Source organism: Ornithodoros turicata, unplaced genomic scaffold (genome assembly GCF_037126465.1).
Source record: "Ornithodoros turicata isolate Travis unplaced genomic scaffold, ASM3712646v1 Chromosome14, whole genome shotgun sequence".
Taxonomy (NCBI): domain Eukaryota; kingdom Metazoa; phylum Arthropoda; class Arachnida; order Ixodida; family Argasidae; genus Ornithodoros; species Ornithodoros turicata.
In genome coordinates this window covers 3586157-3596975 of record NW_026999314.1, presented here as the reverse complement: position 1 = coordinate 3596975, position 10819 = coordinate 3586157, and the positions used below count along the sequence as shown (strand labels likewise).

Sequence of the window (10819 nt, the reverse complement as noted above, 5' to 3'; positions counted from 1 at the left end):
GGCGCCCTTGGCGCGGCCTCTGGCGGGTCGGGTTCGGGTGTGCTGGCGCCTTGCGGGGTCGCCGGGGTATCGGTGTCCCATCTTGACTGTTCCCCCACTGCAACTTCGACTGGGCAGGGCCCTCTTGCCCGTGTTAATGGCGGCCGACCTTCTCAAGACTCTAACATTGCTCCCACCACGTCTCTCGGAGATTCCTTGGATATTTCCGCCCTTGCGGCGGAGCTTGCCCTACTTGGGCTTACATCTCCAATACCATTGTTGGATGAGGACGTAGGTGACTCTGAAACCTCTCCGCTCTTGCAGCGGAGATCGCTGAACATCAAAAATTAGCATAAATGCCGCCGAGACTATGTCTCTCTCTTCTAACGCCCAGGATCCTTCCATCGGATCTCTATCACCTTGCGGGGACATTGTCGGGATGCGGACCCATGGTGCCGCGGCGGCCTTGCGGGGTGTCGGTTCGGCCGGGCTTGCCTCGGCGGAGATGGCGCCGGCGGCGCCGTTAATCTCCTACGGGAGATGGACCACTGCCGAAATGAAGCTGCTCACTACCTACGAACTACAGATCGGGCATCATCCGTTTATTAATGTCGAACTGGCCAAGAGACATACTACCAGATCCCTGGCCAGTATCAGAGGCCTTCGTCACTTAAGCAAATATAAATCTGTGCTAAGATCGATGAGAGAGGAGCACCGCCAACAACAACCCCGCAGTCCTGTACAAAGAGCTGATGAGTTTGCCGAAGAATTTCAACCTGACACCACTTCTGCAGCTAGCCAAGCTGGTTTGAGCGACCTTGAACCTGGAGTAAGGGACAGACTTGAGAATTATCCTCTGCAATATCGGGACCTAGAATCCATCTACAGTGTATTTGGCATCTCCACCAAGAAATGCACTAGACCTACAGCGATGCGCCCTCACCCTGGACCCGCACCAAATACCAAGGCATCACGCCGGCGAGAGCGCTTTAAATTGCACCAGCGCCTCTACAAAAAAGGTCCCAAGGTGTTGGTCCATCACATCATGACAGAAGGGGACCATCCATCAGTCACGCTCGATTCTATCCACGAGTTATTCGACCCCCTGTTTACGGCCCGATCTGCACAAACAACCGAGGAATTTACCACCAGTTCCAGAATCAAGGCGCCCTACTCGCCTTTTACCTCCGAGGAGATCGACTCATTTCTCAAGATGCTGAACTCTTCTTCTTCGCCCGGCCTCGATGGCGTAAGCGCTCCTGACCTCAGGAGGATTCCTCCCCCAGTTTTGGCTCTGCTCCTGCACAATATTCTTCGGTTCAAGGCGATACCCCCTGAGCTTAAGTGCTCGAGAACGGTATTTATACCGAAAAAGTCTTCCCCTGCCACTGCCATTTTCTTGCGCCCCATAACGGTGCCCCCTATGATCATCAGGTTGTTGTCCAGGGTTTTGCTAGGTCGCTTCTCCACCGGAAAGCTCTTTCACGAACTCCAGCAAGGCTTCGAAACCAACAAGAGCACCAGCGGCAATCTCCTACTCTTGCAGGCGCTCATGCGCCATGCCAAGAAGGCCCATAAGCCTTTCTACGCCGCCAGCCTTGACATAAGAAAGGCTTTCGACACCCTAAGCCATCGGGCAATATTTTCTGCCTTACAAGGACGAGGACTGCACGAGCAATACATTGAGCTCATTAAAGAGCTTTACAGCGGTTGCACCACGACCTTCTGCTTTAACGGCGTTACCGATGACATCACTGTATCTGCCCGACAGGGCATTAAGCAAGGGGACCCGCTGTCGCCGTTCCTTTTTAACTGTGTACTCGACCCGTTGCTGGAGCACCTTAATCGATCCGGGCTGGGGTTCCATTTGGGTTCCACTTCTGCCTCCGCAATGGCTTTCGCGGATGATTTACTACTATTTTCCGAAAGCCATGTTGCCTTAACTGAACTGTTGGACATGACGGAGCAGTTCTTGCGGAGGGTGGGACTCGAATTGAACCCGGCAAAGACCCAGTATTTCGGATGGGCATGGTCGAGTGCACAGGGGTGGTTTAATTACAACGTGTCGCCAATCGTGGTGAACGGCGTCAGCGTGGGCCCCATTGCGAGAGATACGCCCCTACGATATCTTGGATTGGATATATTCATCCACCGTGGACCGTCTCATCTCGACACAGTATGCGCGTCTATATCTCATCTCGACACGCGAAAGCCGACCTAAAGCCTTTTCAAAAGGTACGATGCTTCACGGAGTTAGTGGTGCAGCGACGTCTGCATGGGTTAGCCAATTCTTTGGCAGTTATCCCCCATAGTGAGAAGACCAATAAGAGCTCGCGTGAATTCATCAAGAAAACGTGCCACCTCCCCCACTCCTTTCCGAGCTCTCACATCTGGCTCCCGGCTAGAGAGGGTGGTTTAGGCGTGATCGACCTGCAATGGACTGCTCCTGCTGTTCAAGTTAAGGCTTTGGCCCGGCTCCTGCGAAGAGGACATCAATTTATCGACGAGCTCTTCAACGAGATCTTGCATGAACACCTGTCGAAGTTATGTCACTACCTTCGTATCCCTGAGGGCCTTTCCTCGTTTGAGGACATCGAGTCGGCACCGAACGAGGGGCGCCATCGGTATAAGGATGCCATGCAGTCGGGGTACAGGAACAAGGGACTATTTGCCCACACCCGCGACCATGTTCTGAACCGGTGGTTAAACCCCGACTGCAAGTTCCTGAAGGACGGAGATCGGATTCCTGCTCTTCGCCTCCGTACAGATCCGACCAGATCTCTTTCTAACCGTCATGCCTTGGACCCCAATGCTCATCTCTGCCACCACTGCGGCCAAACTGAAGAAACGGCGGTGCACATTCTCCAGTTCTGCGACAAGGTGCACGGCCCGCGTATAGAACGGCATAACTTCATCGCCAAGGAGGTGTGCAGACTCATTACCGAGCATAGTCCACATGCGAAAGTAACGCAGGAAAAGATCTTTACAGTTCAGGGAGTACGCCTTAAGCCCGATATCGTGGTTGAAACCCCCGAAGAGGTCCGCATAATCGACGTTGCTATTGCATGGGACAATTCGGTCGCCAACCTGGAAAGGAAATGCAAGGAAAAGCGCGACAAGTACCAAGTTTTGACATCTGCTTTTCCCGACAGATCTGTTACCCTTTCCGGGTTAGTATTCGGGGCCAGAGGGATGACTTGCCCTACTACAAGAACACTGTCAAAGCAACTTGGATTCTCTTCGGCGGACATCTCCTGGCTTGCTGCCCGAACCCTAGTTGGCAGTTTAATTTGCTTAAACCGGTTTGTGCGCATGGTATAACCGGTGTCGTTGCGTCACAGCTGATTCTTTGCTCCGTTGGAGTAGTTTGGTTTTAGTCCCCTTTTTTTATCTTACTTTAGACTCTCGACCACAAGTCACGAGCCTAAATGCCAATACCATCAGGCGGCGCTTCGCGCTCGTCCTGCACACAGACTCTGACTTGGAGTTCTTTTAACCCCGTTTTTATCGGGGACGTAGTTGTTTTAGCCAAATAAACGCCATTCTACTCATTCGAAGCTTTTCTCCACATTCCGATCCTGCATCTCAAGAGAAAATTCAAAAAGTATGGTGTAACGGCGGGGGAATATATTGTGTTCTTATTATGGAATTTATTGTGTTTTTGGCCCCGCGTGGCACACCTTTTTCGCTGCTTCTTTTCCGTGTTTTGCGAAGTGTTCTTGACGGTGTGTCACAAGTGCTCCCCCACCTCCTCGTGGTGCCGGGTGGTGATGATGATGATTCAGGTTTTCTTGGCGCATAAGCAACGAAGGCCATAATGCGCCAAGACAATGATAAGGAAAGTACTGTTAAAAGTATAGCGATTCAGCTAAGATAAAACTGTACAGTTAGAGAATAAAAGGACATGAAGCTAAAACTACAATGCGTTTAAAACACCAACGTCTTCAAAGAAACTAAACACCCGTTCAAATGGCAGAAGAGCCTCGTCCCCCAGCAAAAGGGATGGATGTAGAGGTGTGTGGTATGTGTAGAGCTCATGGAAATGGTGAAGTCTGTATGTTTCATGTGATGGACATGTAATAAGCATGTGGAGGACAGACTTTATCTCGTCGCATCGAGTGCAATGTGGAGTCTCTTCATTGCAGAGGAGGTGACTGTGGGTCAAATGAGTGTGCCCAATTCTCAACCTGGCAGAAACAACTTCATGAAGACGACAGTTAAAAATCTGTGTCGGTTTAACAATGGTGGGCTTAACCAGGTGAAGTTTGTTGGTGTGTAGTGTATCCCAGTGCTGCTGCCATCTGCTATTTATGGCCCTCATAAGTGTAGGTCGGAAGTCTTGGGACGGTACAGCAAATGGATTCACCTCAGATGAAAGAGCACCTGTAGCAGCCGCATCAGCAAGTTCATTCCCGGGTATACCCACATGACTGCGTACCCAGCAGAATGTTAAAGAAAGACCCTTTTTAATTACTTTACCAGCAAGGCACTGTGCCTTCTGCACAAGGAGGTTTTTGGACATCACTATGTTGCCTATTGCTTGAAAAGAGCTCAGAGAATCTGTGTAAATGACTGACGACTTGGTGTGACTTTCTAAGATGTAGTTCAGTGCGAGGATTATTCCGTATACTTTGGCATTAAAAACTGAGAGCATGTGAGGTAGACGATATGACTGTGTGAGTCCATTGGTTCCATTGAGTCCATTGCGCATGAGACTGAGGTGCGTGTTTTGGAACCGTCAGTGTAAAAAGCTCTGTGTTGCCCAAGACTTTCTTTAAGGGACTCGAACTCCTGCTGGAGCACAACAGGTGGTGTGTTCTGTTTCTTAAACATAGTCAGGGAGCTATTGAAACATGGAGGTGATTGCCACGGCGGGACCCGAGGACTAGCCTCTACTATGGTGAAATCATTATATGGGAAACTGTAATCCTCACATCCCTGAAGAACACGCATGCTAAATGGGGGAACAACGCTGGGCTTATTAAGAAACAGCTGTTTGAAGCGCGTGCCTCCAATGCAGGTAATAACTGGGTTATTGGGATAACCTCTTACCCTCAAGGAGTACGAAACAGATAAGTAAAACCTCCTTCTTTCGAGTGACCATTCGTTGCTCTCGACATAGAGGCTTTCCACTGGCGACGTGCGGAAAGCACCAGTTATCAAACGCAGTCCCTGATGATGTACTGGGTCTAAAATCTTCAGGACAGATTTCCGCGCACACCCAAAAACAACACATCCATAGTCCATTCTAGACAGCACTGTGGACACATAAACCCTGTGCAGGGTGTCACGATCTGCTCCCCAAGATTTGTGGGACAGCACCTTCAACAGGTTAAGTGACTTCATGCATTTTGTTTTAAGGCTCTTGATGTGGGGTAAGAAAGTGAGCTTGCTATCAAAGATGACCCCAAGAAATTTGTGTTCACCCCTAACAGCAAGGTCCTGTCCGTTCAGCTTAAGAGTAGGTGAAGGAAACAGCCCTCTGACCCTCGAGAAGTGAACACATACGGTTTTGTCATGTGAGAACTTCAACCCATTCTCGAGAGACCACTTGGTAAGTTTATTTAAAGCTAGCTGCACCTGTCGCTCACATGTTGCTAGATTCGTGGAAGAGAAGGAAATCTGAATGTCATCCACGTACAATGAATAAGACATGGAAGGTGGAATTATGCTAGCTACTGAGTTGATTTTCACGAGAAACAGAGTGACGCTAAGGACAGATCCCTGCGGCACCCCGTTTTCTTGGATGAAAGGACGGGATAGTATCATTCCAAGCCGTACTCGGAATGTCCTGCTTTGAAGGAAGTTTGTTATACACCTAAGAAGGCGCCCCCTCATTCCGAAAGAGTATAGATCTTGTAGAATGCCATACCGCCAAGTGGTGTCATATGCCCTTTCAAGATCAAAAAATACTGACAGGCAGTGTTGTCTTCGGACGAACGCTTCACGAATCATTGTTTCCACTCGAACGAGGTGGTCTGTTGTGGAACGTCCAACGCCAAAAACCACACTGTAGTTCTGAAACGCACTTATTTTCCTCTAGGAAATGGACGAGTCGAGCATTGACCATACGCTCAAACGTTTTGCCAATGCAGCTCGTGAGAGCGATTGGTCGGTAACTGGACGGGCTTGAAGGTTCCTTTCCGGGTTTTAACAGAGGAATTACAGTTGAAATTTTCCAGGCTGAGGGTAATGCACACTGGGTCCAAACTTGGTTAAAAAACTTGAGTAAAAGCTCTTTAGATGCATCAGACAGATGACTCAACATAGAATACATCACCCTGTCTGGGCCTGGTGAAGTTGCTTTTGTACACTTTAAGCAACGATGAAGCTCTATTTTCGTGAAAGGTTGATTATACATAAGATTGTCTCCAGAATGCATTGGAATTTTCCTCTTCTCTGCACTACTCTTTAATTTAAGGAACTCACTGGTGTAGTTGCAGGAAGAGGAAACGCTTTCAAAATGCTCACCGAGAACGTTGGCTTGTTCCTGTAGGCTTTCACATGGCTGACCATTCACTACTAAAAGAGGGGTAGCGCGGCTCATGTGTACACCTCTGATCTTATGAAGGCGATCCCAAATAAGTTTAGAAGGAGAATTGGAAGACAATGATGATACGAAGCTCTGCCAAGAGGACCGCTTGGCTTGCTTGCGCGTCCACCTTGCTTTGGCTCTCGCCTTTTTAAAGAGAACAAGGTTTTCACTGGTGGGGTATCTCCGAAATCTACCCCACGCCCGATTTTGGGCTTTTCGTGTTTCTTCACACTCCTTGTTCCACCAGGGTTTTGGTCGCTTAGGCAAGCGACCAGAAGTTTCGGGAATGCATTGTGTTGCTGCGTCAAGGATGACATTAGTTATGACGTGGTTTGCTTCGTCAGTTGTCATCCTATCAACAGGGATTAAAGACAGGTCGCATTTTTCCGAAAAAGTGTTCCAGTCGGCTTGTTCAAGTTTCCACCTGGGGGGACACGTTGTCAAGATATCTACTTGAGGCAGGTACTTCAATACCACTGGAAAGTGGTCACTTCCCAGTGGATTCCCTTTCACTGACCACTCTAAGTCTCCAAAAAGAGATGGACTACATAGAGAAAGATCTAATGCTGAGAAAGATTGTGTAGCAGAATGTACGTACGTAGGTGACCCTGTATTCAAAAGACAGATGGAAGATGATAGCAAGACCTTTTCTATCATCTTTCCCCGACAGTCGGTCCTTGTACTACCCCAGAGTGGGTTGTGCGCGTTAAAATCACCTAAAAGAATGAAAGGATTTTGAAGTTGGCTACATAGATCTTCTATGTCGTTTTGCGTGATGGATGCTGTTGGGGGTAGATAAACGGATCAGACAGTGATTACTCTGTCCAGGCACACCTGCACTGCTACAGCCTCCAACTGTGTGTTGAGGTTAACTACCTTGGCTGGAATAGACGCTCGTGTGACAATCGCCACACCTCCAGATGAACGATTCGTGTCATTTCGATCCTTTCGGAATATGTTGTGTCTACGTAAAGGAGTTGGAGAGATAGTATTCAAATAAGTTTCCTGTAGACAAAAGCATGTTGCATTATAGGTATCGAAAAGATCATTTACGTCATCTAAGTTTGAAAACAAACCTCGGCAATTCCATTGGAGGAAATGGTTCATAGTCGCGCTTATTCCAAGACGAAAGAAAACGAAGCGCAGCACTTGGTTATGCCGACTAAGTAACACTTGTTTCATTTAAGCGGTTGGACCCTTCGCGGGGGTGGCTTCTGTGGTTCACCTGTCTTTACTCCTCTTCCTCTGCCTTTTTCTCGTTTTTCTCTTGGATGCATTTCAGGGAGGCTTGATGATGACTTTTGCGACATTCTGTCGTCATCATCAGCCTCCATGCTCTGAGTGTTTTTTTGGGTGGGGGTTGTCACGCCTCCGTCCCAAATCGACTGCAGACCATCGGCTTTAGAAAGAGCCGTGGCTGCTTCTTTTTGGCCAGTTGGACGGCTGACCTCCGTCGCAGCTGGAGACACCTGAGTGCCCCCAGCTTCCTCTTGGGGAGTGTGGGGTGGAGGCTCAATAACCTGCGAGCAGGTTTGAGTCTCCACGGATTTCCTCTGTGGTGCCACTCCCCTGCGCACCACTTCGGAGAAACTGCCTTTCTTTTGAAATTCGTGTTGCGTTCTAGCCGCTTGATAGGAAATATTCTGCTCTGTTTTGATTCTGATTACTTCTTTCTCATCTTTCCAGCGTGGGCATGATCTTGAGTATACTGGATGGTTACCTTGGCAGTTAGCACAACGGTATTCATTACTGCAAGACTCTCCTGTGTGGTCTTTGCCAGCGCACTTTGGGCATGTCAGATGTCCGCGACATGCAAGTGAGCTGTGCCCAAAACGCTGGCATTTGAAACAACGCCTCGGATTTGGCACGTAGGGTCTGACATTACAACTCAGGTAACCTGCCTTTATGTTAGTGGGTATCGTGTGCAGTTTGAAGGACAGAATAATGTGCTTTGTGGCAATTTCCTTGCCGTCCCTTCTGATCGTGATTCGTTTTGCGCATATTACGCCTTGCTCACTCAAACCCTCTTGAATCTCAGCCTCTGTACATTCGATCAGCTCGTCCTCCGAGATCACGCCCTTCGTCATGTTCAGTGTACGATGTGTGGTAACAGTTACAGCAACATCCCCAATGTTTTTCAATGTTTGCAATGCAGTGCTTTGTCGTTGGTTGTGAACTTCAACCTGGATGTCCCCAGTGTTCAGTTTTTTTGCCTTATATGATTTTCCTATGACTTTTTCCAGCTCCTTTGCCACGGCAAAAGGGGAGATTTTTGTCAGTGATTTTCCGCCTTCATTTGACTGAATGACAAGAAACTTGGGGAACCAGGGACCTGGGGTATGGTCAAGAAAATTCTGCGTAAGCCTTTCGGTGCGGCTCCTTTTCAGGTGCCGATCAGTTTTTTTGGAGTTTTCGTTATCCATATATTTTGGTTTTCTATTCAGTGCAGTAGGTGTGTCGGCCACCACCGACCCCAACCAAGGGAACGTGCTCTGCACACTAACACATCCTTCTGCACTATACCCAAGTGCAGCATCAACGGAGATTGAAAGAACTGCCCAAGGTTGACCCTTGCCGCCAAAGAAGGTGAAGAGAGGAAAAAGAAGATAGTGAACGGAGTGGAGAAAGAAAAAGCAATGAAAGGTGAGATGGCGACTAGCTGAATAATCCTGGCCGGGCCTTCCAGGACCACCCGACTATGGGAAGCAGGGGCCAAAGCGGTGTGTTGCTTTCCCGGAGGGGCCCCGAAGGGTCCTAAACAACCTCCGGGTCCACTCAACCGCCAGGATCCCCCTTTCCCCAGACACGGGAAAGCCACGCACAGCTATACGTGGGGGTCTCCCTCCTGCGGCGACCCAACCGTGAGTGCAGGAGGGGGCTACTGCGGCTACTGCCGGGCGATGGGGGCGCAAAGTTCCCGACGCCGGGGGTGCCGGGTGGTAACGGCTCTGCTTTTTGCATAGCCGGCCAAGTGGGGAGCGCAGGCCTTTTGGCCTGGTGCAGGTGAAACCTGTGTTCTTTCTTCTTTTGGGTCTCCCTGTTCATATCACAGGGGACCTACACCTGCGCCACTGAGTGTGAGCGTATTGTCCTTTATTCGAGGATGGCGACCCATGAATGGGTCACCGTCTATCCACCAGGAGTCAGCCTTTCTTGTCACTTTTGTGACCTTCCTGTGTCGTCACGACCAAAACTCGAGAGCCACTACCTTCTTACACACAATACAAGGCTCATTTGGAAGTGTGGTGTGTGCTTGAACAAAACATCCAATTCAAGTAAAACCATCTCATCGCACCACACTAAATGCAAAAGAAAGCTGAGATCAAAAGCAGACCCCTCTGGCTCGGGCGCGTCCGGGGCGGCTTGCGCCGCGTCGGGTGGGCCTTGCGAGTCGGCGGTTGCAGTCCTTAGTTCCACTCCAGAAATTCTTCCATGCTCTCCTGATGGGGGTGGCAATATCAGGGAGCAAAGTTTCTTAAGTCCGGCGAAGCCGGCTCCACAATCAAGCGACGAGAGGTGTTTTCCCCTCGGGGAATCATCGAGTACTTCGGGGCAGGTATTTCTAAGTCCGGCTATGCCGGAAGTCGGTCCTTCCCTTGCGGTAGTGGCTGACGAGCCTGGCACCCCTATGACAACGAGCGAGTCACAGCTGGCTCAAGCACTGGCGGACAGGGGTATTGCCCCCCCTCCTCTGTTTGCCGAAACAGCTCGTGGATTGGTCTCTGAACCGATCGTTTGGCAGAGAGGTGACATCGAGCCTCAATATTCTCAGTCTTCACATTCTGGAGGGACTGGGGACTGTGACGTTGATGAGCTGGGTCCGCACGGGGCGGTGCTGGCCGTTCCGGATGCGGCGGAGCCGGGGAGGCCTGCAATGTCTTATGGTCGTTGGACCAAAGCAGAAATGCATCTTTTGGCGGTGCTTGAGCTAGATTTGGGAAAACATCCATTCATAAATCTTGAATTGTCCAAACGTTACCCCACTCGCTCACTTATGAGCATCAGGGGTATACGTCATCTTCAGAAGTATAAGCAAATACTGGCGGCTGCACGGTCAGCACGTTACAAAGAAAGACAGGAATTTTTAAATCAAGAGCAGTGTGTGACTGAATGTAGTATGAGGTCAGAAGGCGAAGTCAATGAGCTCGGTGTGGAGGATCTTGAGAGAGCGGGACTGCCGCGGGACCTTGCTGAAAGGGTTTTGTCTGGACCGCTACAGTACACCGATTTGGAGAAAATCTATCAAACTTTCAATGCCTTTCCCGGCCAAAACAACAACGTCCCACGCCGACTAAAACAGCCCAG

General features: G+C 49.6%; 1 long non-coding RNA gene across 1 annotated transcript; it reads left to right on the top strand.

Moving 5' to 3' along the window:
- The first annotated feature begins 8266 nt into the window (after window positions 1-8266).
- On the top strand, window positions 8267-8991 carry LOC135372352 (uncharacterized). Its single transcript, XR_010415962.1, has 3 exons — window positions 8267-8406; window positions 8758-8872; window positions 8959-8991. It is a non-coding gene; the product is annotated as an uncharacterized LOC135372352 (long non-coding RNA).
- Window positions 8992-10819: the final 1828 nt, after the last annotated feature.